Source organism: Drosophila erecta, unplaced genomic scaffold (genome assembly GCF_003286155.1).
Source record: "Drosophila erecta strain 14021-0224.00,06,07 unplaced genomic scaffold, DereRS2 tig00000021-arrow-pilon, whole genome shotgun sequence".
Lineage (NCBI taxonomy): Eukaryota > Metazoa > Arthropoda > Insecta > Diptera > Drosophilidae > Drosophila > Drosophila erecta.
The window spans coordinates 2,797,548-2,820,009 of NW_020825198.1; the positions used below are offsets into that span (position 1 = coordinate 2,797,548).

The 22,462-nt window shown below is 45.0% G+C and overlaps 1 protein-coding gene across 1 annotated transcript in view; it reads right to left on the reverse strand.

Moving 5' to 3' along the window:
• Positions 1-19,484, reverse strand: part of LOC6546285 (regulating synaptic membrane exocytosis protein 1) — a 63,840-nt gene extending 44,356 nt beyond the window's left edge. The window contains exons 1-2 of the mRNA XM_015157985.2: positions 19,125-19,484; positions 5,532-5,742 (exon numbers count right to left, since the gene is read on the reverse strand). The gene's annotated coding sequence lies outside the window, so the exon portion shown is untranslated. The remainder of the gene's footprint in view (positions 1-5,531; positions 5,743-19,124) is intronic.
• Positions 19,485-22,462: the final 2,978 nt, after the last annotated feature.

Here is a 22,462-nt window from a genome sequence, read left to right on the forward strand (position 1 = left end):
ATGGGACACAAATGAAGTGCAGGTCAGTCCGAAATAAATGGAGGAAAAATACGGCTGAAGCAATTTCCCTGCCAAATGAAGCGCAACAGCCTTTCAGTAGGGATTCCGCCAAAAAAAAGAAAAACAAACAAATTCACCCAGAGCAGCATCAGGTCCAATTGCAGTTGAGAAATCGCAGCGCAGTTCATAAATAAACCCGACAGCAGGGGGCATCGTTGGAATCACCAGAACCACCGGCACTGGAGACCAGCTGGGAAACCGACCTCATGACTGCCATGAATGAGGCGTTGTCAACAAAGCCAAGCGATGAGGGATTTCCCGGCGAGTCTGCAGATTACAAGCCAGGAGTGCTCCTTCCCCTTGTTGCCTTGTTGCTGGACTTGTTAACACCCTCCGTGTTCCGTTGTTGTGGGTCGGCGAGGAGAGGAGAGGAGAGAAGCCAGGATCCGGGCCAGGATAAGATGAGTGCCGAGTTACCCACTCCATCTGGCGACTACTTGAGGTGCCTGCACAAAAAGTGTGTGTGTCACTCGAAACTATGAAGAATCATAGTTTATTGATCTGCGAGGAAATTAATTTTGGCCTGGCGAACAAGCGTAAGTTTGGAGGGGAAAACTTTCGAGAGCAGATGAACTTTCAACGAGCGACAGGACAATCCAAAGACACGTGCTAGCCGCTTTAAATATAAATTCTATGAGCTCCAACTTTCCAACTAAGTCTCTCTATGAAAAGATTTAAGCCAGTTTATTTTGAATGGACATCAAATGAATGTTGGTTCGAGTGCTAGTTGCCTATGGAAATAGTTGATGTTTCGCCTTCGATATTTTACCCCCACCAATGGCTGCCAATTTCCTTTATTGTGCTATGTATTCGCCATCAAATGAACTCACTGTGACCTGTAGATATCAGATTTTGGTACAGTGCCGCCACAACAGGCGACATTGTTGGCCAAACGGGATTTTTAATGAACCAGCGACCGCTGCCTGTTTGCCTCTGGTCATCAGGACAAAAGGACATCGGGACTTCGAACTGCCAAGTGGCAAGTGGCAAGAGGCAAGCGGCAAGCGGCAAGTGGCAGACGGAGGACAGGATGTCAACGCCATCGCTGGCTAATTGACAGAGACGGGCTTACGTGGCGGCTACACGATCTTGGGCCGTGTTTCCTGCTGCCTCGAAAGTCCTTGGAAAGGTTTAATTGCTGGAAATAAATAAAAGGGGGCGGGGATGAAATGCGTGAGGACTGGTCGAACAGATTGCCGCCAGTGATTCTGATTGTGGATCGAATGAATCGGGCAGCACATGGCACTCCCATTGACATGGCCATTTTCATTTACAATCGTCCCCGGATTTTCGTAATGCGGAGCACGTACGCAGCGAAATGAAATAAAACTACGCCCACCGAAAACGTTGGGCTTTTCGCAGGAGCACAAACAAAGGCTGGCAATCGTTTAAACTGCTGGCAAACTCAATTATTCAAATGCCAAAGGGCGGGCGGGAGACATAGGAGTATGGGGCGTGGCAAGGAGTACATCAGGGGGCGTGGCATGTGCCTCAAGTGGCACTCGCTTTGCGGTCGCACACGACGACACTTGCAACTTGACGTTTAATCAAAGGCAAAGCCAAAGCCAAAGCCAAAGCGAAAGCAAAAGCCAAAGCCTAAGCAGAGTCCTTCAGAAGTTTCATGGCTCGATTTCATCTCAAGCACCTTCGTTCTGCGGCGTGGCCACAAAACTGTTGACACGTCGTTCTCCATATCCTGTCGCCTGTGTCCTGACTTTCATCTTAATTGAAATCGAATCAAAGTGTTTTCACTCAACAAATGAAATTGTCTGCTGCACGCATTGTTCGAGAGATCTGTTTTTGGCCAACTGTTGCCACCAACTAATGACCTGGCATTGTGTTCGGTCCCGGGTTTTACACTCAATTTGCTGGTATTGTGGCTTATTGTTTCATAAATTATTTATTAGACAATTTTATTTGCTCTCTTTCACGTTGTTTGTACCACTGGCCCCGAAGGGAATTGGCCCGGCATTGTGTGGCTATATTTGATTATGATTCCAATTCGGAAACCGAAACTGGAACTGGAACATGCACTTGACCATGCCCCAGAAGTTGCGTGCCACCATTTGGTCTATTGGATTATGGTACCAATATTGCCCAATCCAAAATGCGTTTGATTCCTCCTTCAGATCTGATTGCACAAAGCTTGCTCGGGCACTTATTGGACAACGGACTCCATCGCCCAAATGTACGAAATGCGACAGTCAACATCAAACGACTGTGCGAGTGCTTAGCAAATATTACGCATACGCCCTGTTTGCAATTGGGGGAAATTACGCATACGTCGTGTGCACATCACACAGTACGACAGTGAGAGAAAAATGGTGCTTGTCAGGCTTGCTTTCTCGCATCTTGATAACATAACATATTCCGAACAAATGAAATTAGCAGAAGTAGCACAATCCAGAATTTGAAACTTTTAGCGGAAATTACAAAGTAATAAATATTTAAATAATTTCAGTGTGCATGAGATTATTCTCACACTGCAGAGCAATAAAGCTCCAGCCAAATTAACTTGATATGGATATGGGCACAAGACCCCTGAGCGCGCCAGCCGCTCATTACCGCTTTGTAAAATGTGCAGCTCGGCGACTATTTTCTTGCATGACAACACGCAACGCTGCCACGCCCCTTCTCACGGGAGACTGGGGGCGGTGGGAAGGTGGGAAGGTGGGAAAGTGGAGGCGACGCATTCTCGCATTTATGGTGTGGCGCCAACGTGGCAACTCATTAGGAATGCGTGAAATTTAACACAGTCTCATCCGAATTTAAGGGCGGAGACAGTGCGTAATTGTCGCTTCGTCGTAAAAGCGGGGAAATGCTGCTTAAATTCCTATAAGAACATCATCTCTACACAGCCTTTGAGCAGAAACTTTACATTAATTACGCACGGCTGGCATAGAAAATAAAATCAAACAGCGCGGTGAACAAAAAAGCGAAGCTCATAAGAACAAAACCTCGACCGACCTGAAAAAAGGTTTAATGGCCGTTAAGCGATGGCACGACCATAAAGATTTCCGCGGACTGGGAAAAGAGGCAAAGTGACCGCAATTAATTAACCACAAGGCAGCGAATGCCGCTGGCAATAAAAAATAATTATAATTATTTTCAGCAAGTGCTCGCCAGCGAGATACACTCATAAACCCGAAATGCTCTGATTTAGGCAGATACTTGGCAATAATTCTGCTGGATTATTGAGAAACTCACTTGGTTTCTGATTATAATTTGTGGAATATTTGACAATTTTCTAAGTGTAGCCTTAGAAAGGATGTACTTTAGGCTGAAAAGCTGCACAAAATAATACAAATTGCTAGGCACTCGTTGCGTAATTAAATGGCAGGGCAAAGGTTAAGCTGTTGGGGCTGTCAAGGCCTTTGTGCCCAAACATATTTCCAGTTAATTATTCAGCATATGCATGAAGGATGTACCAATGTCAATGTCAATGCCGATGTCGAACTGTCGGCCAACTAAACAAGCCGTAAAAGCAGCTCAACGGCCTCATGAACTTTAGCAGCGCATCTAATGCGAATTCAATGTCGTTCTGGCCTTCTAACTTCCACCTCCAACCGTCCCTCCAACTCCGCCCACCCGGCCGCCTTCAACTCGTCCTTGGAAGGAACGAGGACGACCTCGTGGCCCGTCAGCAAAGTCAATTAAAAATATGAGCGCAAACTAAATAGATTGTCATAAATATGCTAAAGAGCACAAGACACACTTTCTGCCAAGGACATCCTGCCAACCTGGACTTAATCCATTTGTTGTGGCTCGTTCCCAGCATTGCGCATAATCATGTCTACCATCGATACCCCTGACTCGGGCGTATGCTGTCATTACAGTTATTGCGCGCACTGTCGTGCCGCAGTTGTTTTGCTTACTTATCGTGCCACACATAGCATGTGTCTGCCTGTCGCAGCTGTCTGTCTGCGGTGCTGCAGGAACCCATTTCCTCCGGACTCCTCCAGTACCACCACCATTGCCATTCCGGCATTCCCTGCATGGCACCACAGCAGAGACGGAGTCCTGTGAATTGCAGTGCCAGTGCTCGGGGATTCACGCAGGAAAATGGCATAAAAGCAGGTCGCCACAGGATATTCGCACATGCTGCTACTTAAAGCGGAATGAAAGTTATACGAAATATCTACATCTATTTACTACGCTTGTACTGCAAGTATTTTTAATTGGAAAAGTTAACTTATTCATATACAAGATTTGTACATTAATGTTCATACGTTCTTTTAAACTATTTTTTATGTGTAGTATGTGTTCTTTCCAACTATTTAGTTTGTTTTCTGAATTTAAGCCATTAGACTACATACACTAAAGCAGAGAAACTTTTACTTAAATGGAAAAAAGTCACATGTAACCTTTTATGGCGAATGCAAATTTGAATCCTTATTCGCTCGGAAAATGAAACATATCTGCGGAGCCGGAAGGTCAAATGTCAGACCAGCAGACAGACATATATTTAATTCCCACAATTGCACACAATCCGCCCCACTGGTTTGCCCTTTGCTGCTTTATTATTTATGAAATATTCAGCACTTATATTCATTAATTTGATTGCGATCCGAATTGATGCATTTTTCATATGGTCTGTCAAATTGGTTTCAACTTTCCAGCGGGAGTGAGCGAATTGAAATGGCAAATTGCACTAATTCGGTCTGATGAAGCGCTAATTACAAGCGATTCCAGTTCCGATTTCATGGTCGTCTGTCCGGGGCGAATTCAATTAAATCCGCGAAAGGCGAGAGCCTTGGGCCATATTGATTACAAGGTCGCACAAAAATCAACAAGAGCCCTGGTAATTTATGACAAATCGAGGCAAGTAAACACCACTCTGCGTTTGATGTTTATGTGTTGTGCAACATATTGCGCATACGCCGCGTGGCCAGTCACAGCCTCAAGTCATTTTTCATGATAACGTATTTAACATACATATTAATCAAAGGCGGCCCAGGCAGCGTAGGCATTCTGTTATTGAACCCCACAATTTAAATTGATCCGCCAGCAATGGCAAAGGAATAGAAGTAATTGCTGCGGTTTGCCTTTCCAGGACGAGCAGATATGAAAGACGCCAGCCGAGGCCATTACTCGACCGCACGTCCTTGCCAGGACTCTCCACTCTCCTGGCCTGTGGAATGCCGCAGGCATCGCATATTGTTCGGCTTCTCGACTGTGCAACTCAAACCTAATCATCTGCGCACAGTAATCCCATCATTTGTAATGCATACTCACTGGGGGCGCGCGGAGGGCACACTGGGGACAAATATGTGCCAATTGGTGTAATTTCTGTAAAAGGAAACTTTTGTGGCACACATTTGATATGGCTACTTATAAATTACTATCTTACTAGAAGTGTAGGACTTGAGATGTTCGATTATTTTCTGAGTACCCGAAGGATTTACTGGTTTTTTCCCGTGTAAGCACAAAAATACCGCAGTAAGTTGTAGGCCATTGTGGCAACAAATTACCTGTGCGATTTGATTTCATTTCCGTTCAGCCGCCACCGCCTTCAGTTCCATAAACAGACTGGGATTCGGCTACACCTACGGTTCCAGATCCATTGCCATCTAAATCATCATCAGCATTGAGTCGGCATGGTGCTGCTCGATTTGCTGTGCGCCGTCGATGTGCATTCGGTTTTTGGCTTTCGATTTGAAGTCGGGCTGCGTGGCTGGAGTTCTGCAAGGATACGAGGAAAGGGGAGTTGTGGTGAGCATGTCCTGGCATTAGACAGCTGTCGAATGTGAAATGTGGGGCATAAATCAAATGTTATATTCGGCTGGGCGGAAGGCTCTTCGCCTAAATGGCAGGCAGGCCATCCCAACGTTTCAACGTTTCAAATTTATCAATTTTCACTCGAGCGGCATCAGTCTTAGTTAACTAAGGTAAATTAAATTTTTTCGCCTCTCGATCTTTAGTTTCTGTAAGGGGAATAATTGTATTATTTGAGAGCATTTTTGCTTAGCTTAAGAAATATGTAAATTTAATTGAGAGCTCGTGACACTTTCCATTATCGATTCTGTTTGAATGGGCCCTTTGCGCAATACCCTATCTATTAATACTTTATCACAGCAGCTGACTTTTCTCCATTTACTCCGGGTACTAAGTACCTACTAAGCCCCCAAAGTGCAGAGAAAGTATATTTCTATCATAAATTCGGCTGACTTGAAAACTTTTCGACGGCTGTGGCACTTGCGGCCCTGTTGCTGTAGCTATAGCTGTAGCAATATATATATACATAATATACATAAATATGTATACTAGATGTGGCTGGATCTGAAGGCTTCTTGTGGCTGTTGTCGTTACTCTCGTAATTATGAAAGTTGGCCAACTGGGCTGCGGTCGCGCCTTCCCTGGGGCATTCAAGTTCCTCACAATGCTCCTCCTTATTTTGGCGCCCCTAAGTATGCAACAGCAAATTGTATGTGCGGAAATTGAAGGATATGATGGCCATGGTGTGGGCATATTTTTTGGCGCAGGACATCCTCATTACGTTCAAGTGGCGCATTCAGAATGCAGAATTTCTGTGGCCAAAACTTTGGCCGACTCTGCGCTGTGTTGTTGAAAGTTTATTTAAATTAGTAAATGAGAAATGTAGTTGTTGGCCGAAAGCTGGCGATGTCGTCCGTTGTCAGGCCAGCGTTGTCGACAGCTCGAAAAACAAGGGCATAAATTACACAAAGGCAGCTGAGGATGTCTAAGTCCAACTACAAGTCCATTTTCGACAGCATCAAAGTCACTCAAGCACACGGTGCTTCGGCACACAGCCGAAAAACTTGGCCAAAAGTATGCAAAAGCCGGGCCGTACTGAAATTATGAAGCACTGCCAAATTCGTTGAAATTGCCAGACTGCCGGTCTTCCAGTCAAGCAGTCAACCAGTCGCTTAGTCAGCCATCCAGTCAGACATCCATAGGCGAACGTGCCGGGTGCTCTGCGTCTGCATCTGGCCGAAAGCTATCCCTGGCCACGTAGCCACTTCACTTCGACTCCCTGCTAACTTGTTTTGTTCAATCAACAACAGGGCTATATTGCCATTGCCAGCCATTGTTGGTACCTCCACCTCCACCTCCACCCCCACCCAACACCCACAACCACACCCTTCATTCGGCCTTCGGTGCCGCTGTCGCCCGCTTGTTTGTCTAAGTGAAGTGAAGTGTGCCAAAGATATTTGCGCCCGATATGCGTACAGGCATTTCGGGTTAAGGCCTGCTCCCAGTGACTCTTCAGCAACAGCTTTTAGTTGTGCACTGCGAGAAAAGGCCACACAATTCGCTCAAAAAGTATGAAGCCTTCCAGTGCAAAATGAAGCTTTCCAAATTAGTTTTTAGAACATATTACTAAGCCCAATTCAGCGGTTTTGGTTGGTTATAAGTAAATTATACAGGAAATTGTTCTCTATGCAATGGAATAGGTGAAGACATAGTTATGGGCAAATGACTGTATCACTCAATAGACGGAATATGACAAAGAGCGTACTTTGGCTGATGGAGCAATAGCCGGGCTGGCAAACAAGTATTTCACTTGGAGCGCCGCCCCGTCTAATGAGCCATCCTTTCAGCCGGATTTCGCTTCCTGGCGGCGGAAGAGCACCGGACACACGTGTGCCTTTGATTTGAATGCGACAAAAGAAATTAGTGCCATATTCAGGGGGCTGGGGGAGAGTTCAGGCTCCAAGGATACGAGTACAATCAGGCGTGAAGTCTTTTTTCCTTTCTTACGATTCATGGCTTCTTCTTGTCTTAATAGCTTGTTTTCAAGTAGCTGGGCTAGAGATGAATGACTTGTACGTAAAATCTCTAGGGGCTTCACAAAAGTTGTGGTCTTTAGGTGTCATAAAATATTTTACAACACAAATCACAATGAAAGGCAAAATTAAATTTTATATAGCTTTGTTTTAAGGCCTCTGGAGATTATATGAAGACTTGTACTTTTGTTTGGCAAAACCGAGTTGCTTTGCGATTTTATGGTACAATTTATGAATTAGGCAGCAATTCTGCTTTGTAGCTGAGCTTGGCAGCACTGGTCGAGCAAACATGTGCTGCCAATTTGCAAGGAAATCAACCAAATCTTGTTGTAGCTAAGAAACTTTAAATTATATTTAGTTTGCTTATGTTTTCGCTTAGTTTTAAATTAATAAAAACCCACAAATTGGCTTGGGCAGCGGTAGCTAAGCCCAGTTATTATCCAATCATCAGTTATTAGCAGCCACTCCTTTCGAGCAGGAGAAGCTCAAAGTGGGAAATGCAAAAAACCCATTCACTGGTGGAGCGACATTCACTTTTTCAGGCGACGTTTTAGCCTGGCGAGTGGCGAGAATGGCAGACAAAAAACACTTGATTCATGGGCCGCACTTTTTTCTACGGTCCACCACTGACTTGTAGGCAACATTCAACGAGGCGTGGATCCTTTCGCAATCGAGTCCCTTTTGATGGCCTTTGTGGGCGAAAGGCGAACTGTATGTGTATGAGTAAGTGGATGTGAGTGTGAATGTGGATGTGGATGCTGTGCGTTGACGGCAAGTTTCACAAATGATTTCACATTTTTGCATAAATAAATGTCAAGTGTGCGCCGGAGCATGCGGAGACTTGCTGACAGCTTTCTAATAAACCCGAAGGGAGAAAGAAAACAGGATAATCAGCGCGCACGACAGGGATAAAGAGAGCGGAGCAACAAGTTGTGCACACTATATGCTATATGCTATATGCTACGCTATATAGCATATTCCATATCCATGTGTGCGTCCACTTTAGCCTAGCAATAATGATAACCTTGGCTGCCATGATGCCAGCCATTTTTCAGGGTCCTTTCCCCATGTGAAAACGACAATTTCCATGCCTCTCGACCCTCGACTTTCTGGCTGGGTGCTATGGTTATTTTAGGATTTCCCAGCAACGCCGGCAATTTTAATAATGTTTACTCAAGGCGCAGTCCTAGATCATATTGCCTCCACCTGCCACCCTCACCACGAAATAAATAATAATGATGGGGTGGCAGGGAGCATAGCCAGCAAGGAAAGTAGCCACAATGCAGCGAGGCATGCCAAATGGCAGCTGCTCCACTCCAACCACCACCACTCAAGTTGTAATGGAAAATGCCAGTACCTTAATAAGCAGCCCATAAGATGCAGCACGCTATTGCAGCGGAGAACTGACAATGCTGCTACGTGTTTTTCCGTGCCTGTCTCCTGGTGGAGACACCCATTGGCATTCCCCAGCCATCGCACCCATTAGACCCCTAATTTATATTCCGCCCATCCGAAAGGGGTGCGTCCAGGAGTCGAATTATCCCTCTGCCAGCAGCCGGCAGAGGGCATTTATATAAATATCATTTTAAGCTGCCACTTGCTGCAGCTGCTGCCTAATGAGCGGATTAAAGTGCCCCAATAGAGCTGCTCGGCACTTCCGGTTCTGGGAAACGTTTTTCCGCACTCCACTTGATTCCGGGAAAAGCCAGGGCCGCAAGTCATAGTGCCGCCAAAACGTCAACTAGTGGAATCTTAGCTTAAAAGGGAGTATTCTGATATTCTGGGAAAACGAGACGTTCTCGGCAATCAGATAGCAAAATTGAATAGCCCTTGAGTAAGGATTTCAGGGCACATCAATAGAGACGAGAGTTTTGGCAATCGAATTTCAAAATCTAATATTCTTTGATGATTTTTGCCATTGCCATGTAAATCAGCGCACAATGCGTTTTTTACTCCAGAAATTCCAATTCAGATGTGGGAGGTAAAATAAGAGCTCAGATTGAAATGAAAGCGGCTATTCGGAATATTTTCTATACCTTACAAATATTTAAAGTACTTGTGCAGGCCAAATACTAAAGGCAAACTTAAATGTTACAAGTTATGTTGTAACCAGAAACACATAATATTGATTTTTATTCAGCTAGAAAATACTTTTATATGTGTTTTTTTGTGTTCATGAGCTATTCCAGTTGTGCCCTTTCCTTTACAATTTCTCTGCTCATTTACAATAAAATGGAAAGGCTTTGATTTGCATGCGGGAGTCTTTGAGCTGCCTTTGTGTGGCATAAGATTTTCGCCCAGAGACACAAAAAAACATATTGCCTCCATGCGTTTATATTGGAAAATATTGATTTACCTGCTATCAAAGACAGCTGCGACCTGCTACGACTGGAGCGAACTAGTGTTTGTGTTTGCACTTGGTGCGAGCCACAATGCCAGGACCTTAGATCCCCGCAGCCAGGATACATGTGTAGTGTGTTTGATTTCGCCTTTATGCTCCAGTTGGCAGCCATAAACGCAATAATCAATACGGATTGCCGGGGCGCAAAGTGCCCGGATGGCAGGATACCGCAAACGATTCACATTCACATTCCATTTCCATTTCCATTCACATTAACTTTCGCAGTGGGAGTGAGGCTGCCAGTGTGGCCAACGCAGCCCGGGGCGATCAACAAGTGCAGCTAAGGCCACATCATTAACATTTGGCGCGCCACTCAATGTCAAGGCAACTCGACTGCTGGGATGCTTATTCAAAGTACAAAAGCGTATGTCCACATTTGTATGCCTAAGGTCACGAGGGCTAGACGCACCTCAAGTATTTTATTTACAGCACCCGGACTGCAATTGTGTGTTTTGTAGGAAGCTTATTTCGAAAGGGCCTTTAGAAAAATGCCGCTGAATGCCATTTCTCGGTTTGGTTTGACCTTAGCAAAGATTGTTTTCACGCCCTTGGATGATGGTTTCTTGTTAAAAGGCCTGTTCAGTAACTCTTACTGGTAGAGTAATCTTTAGTGATAAGTAAATGGACCAAGTTAATTAATTGAAATGGCTTATTTTAAGCTGTATATAACATGCACAATTCACACACCGAAAACCAGATACACAAACGGAAGTGAATAGCACTTCATTAAAATCGAAAATCCTCGGCGCTTTTTTTAAGATGCCATGTAATCAGATTTATATTCCCATTTTCACAATGTGGCGAGCAGAACAGGCATCTCCTTTCCAGAAACAGTCCAACCTTTGACCCAGAAAGCCGGAAAAATTTCGCCGAGTAAAGCTGACAAGCTTCGCTTTCCCACGCAGCTCGTCGCCGTATTTTTAGAAATGCTAATAATTCACTCGAAAAGTGTGAGCTGCGTGGGCGTATGTATGGGCTGCCATACATTTCTGACTTAATAAGTTGGCAGGAGCAGTCAATCTGGTTGGTGGTGGCTTCCACCTACGCAGTCACATGTTTTGGGAACTCCGAGAAATTCCCCATTTACCCACACCGCACATCCTGCAGCCGACAGCTCATTTTAAAATCATTGTTAGATCTGGCAAACTGTATTTTTAATTAGCCCAAGGACCATCTCGACGGCCTGAGGATGTGATTTCACTGCTTGGCACATGTTAAATGCAAAATGGGTCATCAAATCCACCAACTAATGCGCTCCACAAGTTACACGCATTTGGAACTGCTGCCTGTTGCTGGGATTTTTGGTGGGGCGAAGGAAGGATGTGCTTTTCGGGTGGTTAAATGCGAGTGTGGCTCCCTCTGTTTGTGCAAAACGTTACTATGCGCAAAATTATGCAAATTTGATGTGCGTTTTGTTTGGCAGTAGCACCGCCTGCTGTGCTTGTGTGTGGATGGTGGGTGCTTTGTGGGTGGATGGTGGTGCGTTTATACCGCATGCCACATGCCACATGCCACATGCCGAAGAGACCTCGGCAAACATCCTGCTGTGCAAGTTCCTCGGACAGCAGACAAAGTGCATGGCAAACAGAGCCACTTGGAAAACACAGCACACACATGGCCAAAAACAAACGAAAGTTGTTAGAAAGAAACCAAACATTTGTTTTCAACCATTCTCCAGCTCAGCGGCCCCAGCACTTTAAGCAAAACTTCAGGTGCAGGTCTTTAAATCAATGGCCTCCAGGAAAATGATTCATTCCCTTTTCCTGCGGAGTAAGAGTAAAAAAAGGACTAATCTGATCAAAGCGACGCAGCTAGCAAAACAACGAAACAATTTCTGCAGCAAATGGAAGAAAAACACGAGAATCCGGCCAAGTTTTTCGGGCCTTTGAATTCGGATTCGTTTGTTGTGGGTGGCCAGGAAAATCGGGAAACGAACAAGCCAGGACCTTGTAACCGGAAACCACTCACACAATCGCACTCGCACACACACACACGTGCACACGGGATGGCAAATAAACTGCTCATTATTATGCAAAGTTTTCAGTTTTTCGCTATCTGCGGAAGTGTAAGTTGAGCAACTTCACTGCGGGCAAAAAGGCTAACTTCAATTTGGGGATAGCGTTCTTGAATGGAGCAATTTAAAGACGACTGTTTCGAATGAAGATTTCTTGGACTTTTTATGCAAATTTAAAAGAACTTCTAAGAGAAACGGCAGTTATGTCGAAGCCATAACAACAAATCACGTAGAGCACAGGTACTAATAAGTAATTGTGGAGTTTTGTGCTTTCGAGATTTAGGGCAGCCTCTTTTGGTGAATCCTTTTTATTTCGCAATTTCGGATAATTTTAAAACACATTTCTCTCTCTGTTTTACGCCTGGAGCAACAGTCGGTCGAGTTACACACCCCAATCCTCGATTTAATTGGCCCACTATATGTTTGTAAGGGGAGTGGCCAAACAGACGTTGGCATATGGCCAGTCAGCCGACCCCGCGCCTAATATGGTCCTCGTCCTCGTTCTCGTCCTCGTTCTCGCCGTCGTTTTCATTCATTTTCTGGCTAAGCACACGCCTGGGATTTGGCCTGGCTGGTCGGCCAACAGAAATGACTGCACATAAAGTGAACTAAAGTCTGCGGCAAGAACGAAATACGGAATTCAATTTCCCGGGAATGGGGCGGCCGGAATTTGGCAAAACGACGCTTAATGCGCCACAAAAATGCTGCTGCGCATGAAAAATGAGCCAAACGAAAAGGGAAAAGGAGAAGTAACGAGCTAAATTTAAACACATATTTGATTTATGGCCAAGCTTCGCAGCCAAAGTGAAAAGTTTCGAGTTTTGCCGTTTGGCTTTGCCAATTCTGCGATAAGACGAAGGCTTGCCACCAATCAGCATATGCACGGCCACGCACACAAACACACCAAAGGAGCACTCAGACAAACAAACAACGCACACTGGGGAAATCCTTTTAAAGTGGGAGGCTGCCACACGTAAGGCAATTACGTTTAGAGCTGGGAATTTAGTTCTCTTTTATGTGCTGTTAATAAATGCGCTCTAATATCGGCATCGTTTTAGCAAACATATAATATTACGCATACGCCAGGGGGTCCCGTAAATATCGACAACAATGTGCTTAGCAACATTATGCGTTGTTAGATGCCAAATACATCCTATTCCAGCATTCCAACACCAAATAAAGTCCTGCAAATTTGAAAGTCCTGGGAGTCCTTGGCTCACCCTAACATTGAGGCACCGAGAAGTATGCAAATGTAAGCGCCCGTTAAACATGCCAGAAAAACACTCCTCAAAAGCAACTGGCAACAAAACCAGAACGTAATTGCCTCGTTTCATTTTTAATAACTGTCAATCCTTTTGGCTGTTTCTGGGAGCGGCAATTGCCCAACCGGCACAACCGCCTTGTAATTTGCGTTCTGCACATGAGCTGTGGCAACAGCGCGGCACAAGGATACCCACAAAACCGCAGGAGCCAAAGCCACGAAACCAGTAACAACAAAGCGAAAAAATGTCGACTTTGGTAGAGAACACCCAGGCGAACAAAAAACCAAAAAAATGCGGCTCCAACTTGGGGCTGCGATACTAATACCCTGCGAAGGTTGGGCTGAGGCAATCAAACTAAATTGAATACATTTCGATAAGGAAGTTAAAGTCTTGGGCTGACAAACGGGATGAGAGGATGAGAGATGAGCGCCAAATTGAGGGGAATATTTATGCAATAAGAGCTCAGAAGGTCTGCTCAGTAAATGACTTAGCCATAAAGGGTATTTTATTGTCAACGAACCGCAAATAGTTTTTGCCCCTTTCCGTTTTTACAGCGCTTTTGGGGTTCGAAAAGTTTTGCTTAGCTCGTTTGATAAATGTTTGTGCCAACTTTTCGCCAAACTGTTGCTCGGCGCTCGGTTTCCACATTGCATTGTAGCGATATCGTTTTATGTCAGCCAAAAAAGGGGCAAAAACGGGCAAAAGCGGGCAAAAATAAGGCAAATTTACCTAAAACTTCTGGTAAACAGCTCGCTGGCCCAAGGTTCCGCCCGCAAACTTTTGCATTTCTGTAAAATTACTTTCGATTTTCAGTTGGGCAAACTCTGGGCCTTACCTTTTCTGTTGGACTTTAAGATCAGCCTGTTGCCCGCTGGATGGGCACATGCATTAATCATCTCGAGTACACAGCAGTGGCAGCTCAGCCAGTTCAGCCAGTTCGGCCAGTTCGGCCAGTTCGGCCGGTTCAAAGTGTCAAACTCCCCTGTAACCGTGACCCTTGGGCGCCAATTACATTAATCAAAGCACAAAGCCTAAGCCTCGCTCATAACACGACTCTTAGCTGGCTCAAATATTTCATTAGGCCAGCCCAATTCACCCGCGGGAAAATCCACTCGTCTCCACCCACACAAAGGGCATAAAATGTCAATTTTGCGCAGAACTCAGAGCGAGAACGGCCAAATAATGCGGCAAATTTTGTTTGCCTACCGTGCACAAGGAAAAAGAGGTCCTTTCATTCATCACAGGGACCCAAAATGCACTGTATTGGCATTGAAAATGCACCACAGCTGGTCGAAGAGGAAATCAAATCTATCAGTCATCTACTTTCAATCAGAAAGTGTTGGAAAAACAGACACTCAGGCCCATTGAAATAAAAGAACTAAACTGTTACTAGGGCGTCCTTCTAGTTAAATAAATAAGTTAAATAAGTTAAAAAGAAAGCTATAAACCATAAATACATTTCGAAAATGTTTTTTCCAAGTGTGGCTGAGCTGGGAGAATTTGGGGGCGTCAGCAGCCGGCGGAGCCATTATCAGCTGCTTTGAGCGATTACACGTTGGGAGAATGGACTGGGAAGGGACTAGGTGGATCAGGAGCAGGAGCTGGAGCAGAACTTCTAGGACTGAGCTGGAAGCGGGTCAGGGTCGCGTTTAACAAAATGTAAACACTGGGCGGCCAAGTAGCGCAGTGCCTTGGTTATCTACCTTCTGTCACTGTCTGCTGGATAGCCTATGTAACCTAGGTATCCTATTCCCAGCTCCAGTGCCCCACCTCCTCCTCACTTCTGCTGGGGCCCGGATATTACAGATAGTCCGCGTTACGGTAATGGCAACGCCAACAGCCGGCGGACAACGCAGCTCCCGGAGAAGACCTTAAATGGCACTGGGAAATTGTAGAATTTGTAGCATTTTGTCACTGTCCCTGTTGCGGCGACTTGGCCAAGTTAAGACAAGTGGCCGAAATCCCCCTGGATTTCGCCAGCTACCTAGGAGAAATATCTTAATTAGACTGTCAAATAAAAATATGTCTTCGAGGAATAGACAGGTGAATTATGTTATGTAACGAAATAATTAAATTTCACGGCTTTTAGTGGTTAATAAATAAATAATTGTATAATTTACAGAGCTAAAATAAATGTAACTCTTGAATAGTGGCTAACTTTCAGCTCTAATGCAATTTCAAAATTCTATGCAAAAGTGCAAGACATAAAAGTAATTTACGTCAAAGCTCTCTTTAATTCACTCAAAGTTTGCTGTATTTCGCGGGAAAATCCAGCATTTCCAGGATTAAAATCGAGTGAAAAAGTGTAATTTATTTCTGCCAGCCAACACTTTTTTCGCCCACGAGTCGGATAGTTGCTTCCCAAGGGGCCGCAACGAGAAATTGTGTTTCGGGACACAGTCACGCATCCACGTATGCAAATTACCAGCGAACAAGAGCTGCTCCAAACTACCTACTTCCCAGAACTGTGGGTAAACATTTTAATTGGGAATCCGTCGAGCCGCAGAAAGTAAATAGAGGAGCGTGCAAACGACAAGTGAACGGAGCGATTTCCACTGCACGGCAGCCTCCAGCGCGGAGGAAAAGCTGGAAAATGTGTGTAGGGCGGCATTTTCCCACCCAGCGCCCATATCCTTCAATTCCTTCCACTTAGAAGCTCTCGATTTTTTTGCATGCGTAACTGGTGAAAGGGAGCAAAAAAGGGGCAGAGGCCACCTCAGTTTCATCGCTGATGAGTGGACATGCCAACGAAATTCAATTAGATAAATTCCCCACTGCAACTGACTTTCAAATGCTTGGAAGATTGAAAACGAAATACAAAGTGTCCCAGAAAAACTCCCAAGTACAGCATAGTCTAATGTTTCAATGGGTGCATAAGTATTTATAAAGCCTCGATTCTGGGCACAAATGGTAGAAAGTCAACAAGGAATTTGTTAGTTAGTTCATAAAATGCACGGCATGTATTTATTAATATCAAAAAGAGCGGAATGTTATGAGTAAACGATTTAAAGCCGATAAGAACCATGTAAATAAACGGCATTTTTTACTCTGCACCTGTTTTTTATGTGTGTATATGAAATTGGCTGTCGGCATAAGGCCAAATACAACAAATGTGAGCGACTTATTTAAAAATGTAAAATAAATATTTGCTCCTGTGGCCAGCATCATTCACTTTATGCGCTTTACGTCGGTTATTTGTTTACGCGTTTTTTATCTTTGGCCCGCAGTTTCTTTTTTTTTTTTTTGGTCCTCTGCTTGTTTACGTCCGGAAAACCCGGTCAAAAGTCGTCGACGAGAAAAAATTCGCTCACTTTGCTGCCGCTTTATTAAAAATTGTTGTGCAAATGAAGCGGCAATTTGGTATTTTGCATCTCGCAATCCGGGAGTCCTGGAGTCCGGGAGTCCGGGAGTCCGGGAGTCCGGGAGTCGTTCATTATTCGCCACACACGCGGTGGCGAGATGAGTCTGGAATCCCCAACCCAAAGTTAATTAATTTTTGCCTTTGATTAAAGCGCAGCCAGAATAAGCCAAGCTGCTAGGCAGGGCCAAAAGCAGTCCTAAAAGAGAGCCTAATCCTTTTGCGGGCATCCTGGGGCTGCACACGTGCGTGTGCTTGGGTGCTTGATGGGCCAAGGATACAAGGATGTGCCCCGGGCGTGTTGAACATTCTAAACACTTTGACTTGCAGACGACATTAATGAATACATTTCGACGGGCACACACATGGGAAAAGCGGGCTAACTGGCCATCGTTCAGTTGTTTAAAATGCCATTAGGTTCGCTGGGCTGGACAGCCTGTCAGCCATTTGCCTGCTGTCCATTTTCCGGCTTTCCCGACCCAGTTTTCGGCACACTTTTCCCCACATTTTCCCTGCGCTGCGAGCTGTCAGCATGCATAACTGTTGCTGTCAGGATTATGGCTTGTCATATTATGTATTATAGAGTCTTTTATTTGCTTTCAATTAAAATGCGTGTGTCACTCGGCTTCGCATATAAATTGCCAACAAAATAAGACGCAAATTTATGCAAACGATCCGAATGAGTTTTCCTTTTTTTCATCAGTTTCGCCTAGCATTTTGTTGTTCTGCTTAACTTTTCCCTTGTCTTCTTGTTGTTGGCGATTTTGTGGGGAAACTGAAATGAGTTTTGCCGCTTGATTTGCATATCCGCTCAAAACAGGAAAACTAAACAACTTTGTTTACTCCTTTCGAATGCCATAAAAACTTCTGGCGAAAACAGTAATACAAATATCAATACAAATTGTGTTGCTTGTAAAGACAATCAAATGAATTTGTAAATTATGACATTGACGTTTCACCCCGCAAATGTGAAAAATACGAGTGAAATGTGAGTAATATTTAATGGATTAAGGCAAAACCCGAATTCTCTAGCATCCCTAATCTAGAATTCACTTAAAGCCAAATTTTCGCCGTGAAAATGCAATAGAATTAAGTTTTTGTAATAAAAATCAAGCGGATATTAGGCTAATGCTCCTGACCCCAATAGCTAATAACTCCCCGCTTTTAACGCTTTTTTGTCTGTGCGAGTGTACACAATGCTTATTACTGATTGATAGGAATCTAAATTAAAATGGTATAATAAAAGCACTTTGGAGCAGACCTCCACCAGACGCGATGGCAGGTGTAAGTGCGGGGGTTCAGCTGTGGGCTCAGGATCCGTTCGAGTGGAGCGGCCCAAACTCGGCCAGGGATTAGGGCCAAGAGTAATGACAGTTGGCTGGCCAGGAGCAGGCATTAGCCAAGCCTCACCCCGACAATCTGATTGCCATCGATACGGCAGGCGGGTCACGTTCATAAAGTCTCAATCGCAGGAATTGCTGAAGCAGGTGCTGGAGACAGCTTAAAGTTGCTCCTCATCCTGAACTTAAAGCTCGGGCAAGGAAATCCTATGGGCTGGCCCCGGGCAGATGCTTAACTTAATTATAAATTAATTAGACGGGGGCCGGCAACATCAAAGTATCAATAATTAATCGCCTTGATAATGTTTTCAATTTCTTGCTTCATTAAGTTGTTTTATTTTGCAGCCTGTGAGGTGTTTGTCCGCCGTCTTTTCTCAAAGCCCCCAGGGGCTAAGGCATAAGCCTGGTTAATACATTGCGAATTAGTTGGAGGAGCCAGGAATCAATACCTTTTGTGTAATGGTATTTTATCACATTCAACCAGGGACTTCTGCAATCCATTTATTCTTTTCGCAAAACTTATCCTGCAAATACGAAGCTGGCAGTAACGACTCAAGGTCTTGAAAAATGTTCAAGTACTATGGAGTTTCATAAGGAGTATCACTCTTCAACTGACTGTAATTAACTCTTAAATAATAAACAGCAAATATTTAAAAATTCAAAACTTTTGTTTAATGCACTAAAGTTTCCAGCTTGGTTCTGAATTAAAAGTTTTCTAAGTTTTGGCATTTCCAATTTTAAAATCCTATTCGTCTCTATGAAATTCATTTAAGAATTGGCAGATATATTCTGGCACATGTGAATGAGCAGTGAGCACAGACGGAAATAAAACTGAAACCGGATGTGCGCCTGATGGCCAGACCGGAAATTAAACTATTTGCTAGCCTGCCGCGCGAGTCCTTTCATAACAACCATTTCTGGCACACACGGATTTAACTCACCTGCGCGTCTAAACAATTTTTTTTGGCTTAAAGTGAAGTAGTACTTTTTGGGAAATGTATATTTTCAGGTAGCGTGTGTTAAGCGCGCGGTTACAAATTTACTCGTCACTTATTCTGGCTTTTGTTTGGCCAACAACACGGCTACGCACACACACACACACACGCGTAAGAGCAGCAGCAACAGCCAGGATACCCACACTCGCGCACACGCACACCTTGGCCGGGAAAGTTAGAAAAGCTATAGGTTCTATGGCCTGGGTTCCTGGTTCCCAAGTAGCCAAGTAGCCAAGTTCCTGGCCACAGGATATGTCAGCCTCCGCGTTTGGTGTCCTGCTCGCGAGACGGCTCAACTCGAACTGTGACGAGGCTGGCACTTTTGGTCCTTCGAGCCGAGGCGGTGCGCTCTCGTTTCTCTCGCCCTCTCTGTCGCACGGCCGCTCGTCGGCATACTTGCCTCCCTGTCGCGCACTGGAAGTCCTGCCACCAGCTGGCCCAGCATTAAAAAGTAATATCAATTTCCACCTTGCGAGTCGCACACGAAGCAACAGCTAAGCGATTTCCCTGGATGCGGATGCAGGCAGCTGCGAACGTCGCACATGCCCCGCCCCCCACGCCCACGCACTTGCCACAAGGTGCGCGCTCTCTATCCACTCGGCCATCCTGCCGCCGATTTGGTCTACACGAGCGGACAAGCGTGCCCGAGTGGAGACTTTTCATAATTGTTGCATGCCCAGCCATGATGCTGATGGCCGTCAGGATGTGGATGTCCATGGAGGTGGTGGTGCAGGACATTTGGGGTTTTCTGGAGCTGAATTCATAATATTTTAATTTGATTACTGCTACAATAATAAAAGTATGAGATAGTGGGGAAGTTGCAAATATAAGAAACAATTTTTTGCTGAAATTGTGCACATTTAAATTGAGCAATGGAAGAATATTCTAAAACTTCAAGTGTAACAGAAAATAAAAAATATTTGTTAAAAATTAAAAGTATTTATGAATTTTTATTGGCGAATCTTCCTTAAAAATCAGAAACTTAGTGTATTTCTGAGTGCTCAATAACAGAAATAATTACGTTATTTCAGCAACTTCAAGTTGACTTTGTCTGAATACAAACTAAGCCAGCCAGCCACCCATACTCGCACAAAGGCGTTGGAAAAGCGCAACAGGACCAAAATAATTGCGCGTTAAACATGTGCCAAGCAACAGCCGAATAACAGAGAGAGCAAAAGCAGGGGAATCCTTTCGCGAGAGCGCAGAGGACGACATTGAAAGCCGAGCGAAGCCGAGGTCGAGAGAGTCCTGCTGGAAATGTTCAACTGGTTGCGTTTCGCAAGCAACAGGATACGCTGGAAGGCAGAGAACATCGCCGAGGACGGAAACATCGCACGCACACCACCACACTCTCGCTGGCAGGACCTGCAGCAGCAACAAAAAAAAAAAAGAAAAAGGGAAAACAGAAAACAGAAGGCACAGTGGCAGCACAAGGAGCCAAGGAGCAGGATGGCCGACCACAGGCGTAGAAGCAGTCGCGTGCTTTAAGCTTGAATACCAAAACAATTTGAGCGCACAATGAAATTCAATGGGCCCCAAGAAAAGTGGAAAGGGGCTGAGGGGGAGCTGCAGGGGAGCTGCGAAAAAAGCTGAGGAGGCAGCAAAAGGAAAATGTGCCAATGCGAGGTGGAAAAGGGAAAAAGGACGAGAGCTGGGGCGTTGCGTGTGAAAGGAGCAGCGCCTGTTGAAGGACGAACGGCATCAGAATGCTGCAGAAGAAATCGCGCAAGGATAGACTTGGAAAAATCACCGAAAGCGTTACAAATTCTAGCTGAAATCTTGCAAATTTTTCGAGCATTACCGAGTACTTATACTTACACCATATTCCTTGATTTCGTATCATCACTCTTGTAAGAATAGATGTATTTAGGCTCGCCTCCTTGGGGCTCAGTTAACTTCCCTGTCTTCTTCTTAGCATGTGTTTCTCCGCGTTTTCGAGCCATTTTATTTTCGAGTGTAGCCAGTGTTTACCTGTTAGCCAGCCAGTCATCGGGGGATGTTTGGATTGGACCTGTGCGGGAGCCCCATCCCATCGGCCGGGAAGTTGACTGGCGACTTCGCAGGCCCCCAAAAAGGTATGCAGCGTCTGTCGATTAAGATGCCAGGTCTGGGGCCCGAATCCTGGACGCGTCCTTGTGGGGCTTAGGTCGGGACCTGGCTGCCAGCTTATCAATTTGTATGCCTGCAGATATTTATTTATGAATATCCTTTGGACCCTCGCCACTGCCACTGCCACTGCCACGGCTCGAATGCCGAAATGCTGAAATGGTGAAATGGTGAAATGCCGCGTAATCCTGACGCACACCTTTTGCCTTTGGCCAAGGGTCCTGCGTGCGTCCGTTTTTCTCGGCTCCTCTTTTCGTGTCCTCCGGCGTGTCCGCTTCCTCTTTTTGAGGGGTCTTCCGTCGCGCCTTAATTTTATTTTTATTGCAGATTGATTTTTTCAGATTAAGTTTTCCATTTTACAAGCGGCATTAACTTCGTGGGGGTGTTGCAAGGACCCTGCTTCAATTAGCAGTGCACATTGGGGGTAAAAATAAAAAAAGAAAAACACAGAGCAAACACTGGGCTGCTTTCCCCTCCGTTTGCTCGCCACACACAAAACTCGAAGTAAAAGTAAAACATTTTCATGCAAATGCCTTTGTTTACCATGGAATATCCCCGACATTTGCACACATTCTCGCCGAGAATCCTGCGCGTGTGAGAGTCTTGCGGCAAAAGTTTTCGCTCCGCACGCTCGCAGCCAAGAGCAAACAAAATCAAACCGAGCGCAGTAAAGCAAACCAATATTGACCCACGGTCAGACGGTACGACAGGTCAGAGGTCGGGTGTCGAGCCTTAGGGGTCGGACTAGCGGTGCGCATCGATTAAAGAACCAGATGGACCGCCGCACTCGATGCTCCTGACTCCGGAATGCCAGTCAATCACTGGAGGGATGCACAGTTTGTTGCCTACTTTTCAGGGCTGCGCTTTAAATACAAGTGAAGGAGTGTATTCACTGGAACTAAAACTAATGCTTATCTTTTAAAGGCACCTAAACATAGGAACTAAGAATAACTGAATAATTACATAGCATCATCAAAATGTAAGGATTCTTGTTATAGGTAGGGTAAGTCACAGCCCACATGCAAAGCACATATCTCACTTTGAGAATTAACCCGATTACATCCGTTCGAAACGAGAAAAAACGCAGCTAATTGCCTGCCATTAGATTGGCTTAAAAATCTATTTTGCGATGCCCGATAGCAAGTGCAACTGTCATGGAGTTGGATGACCAGCTGCCA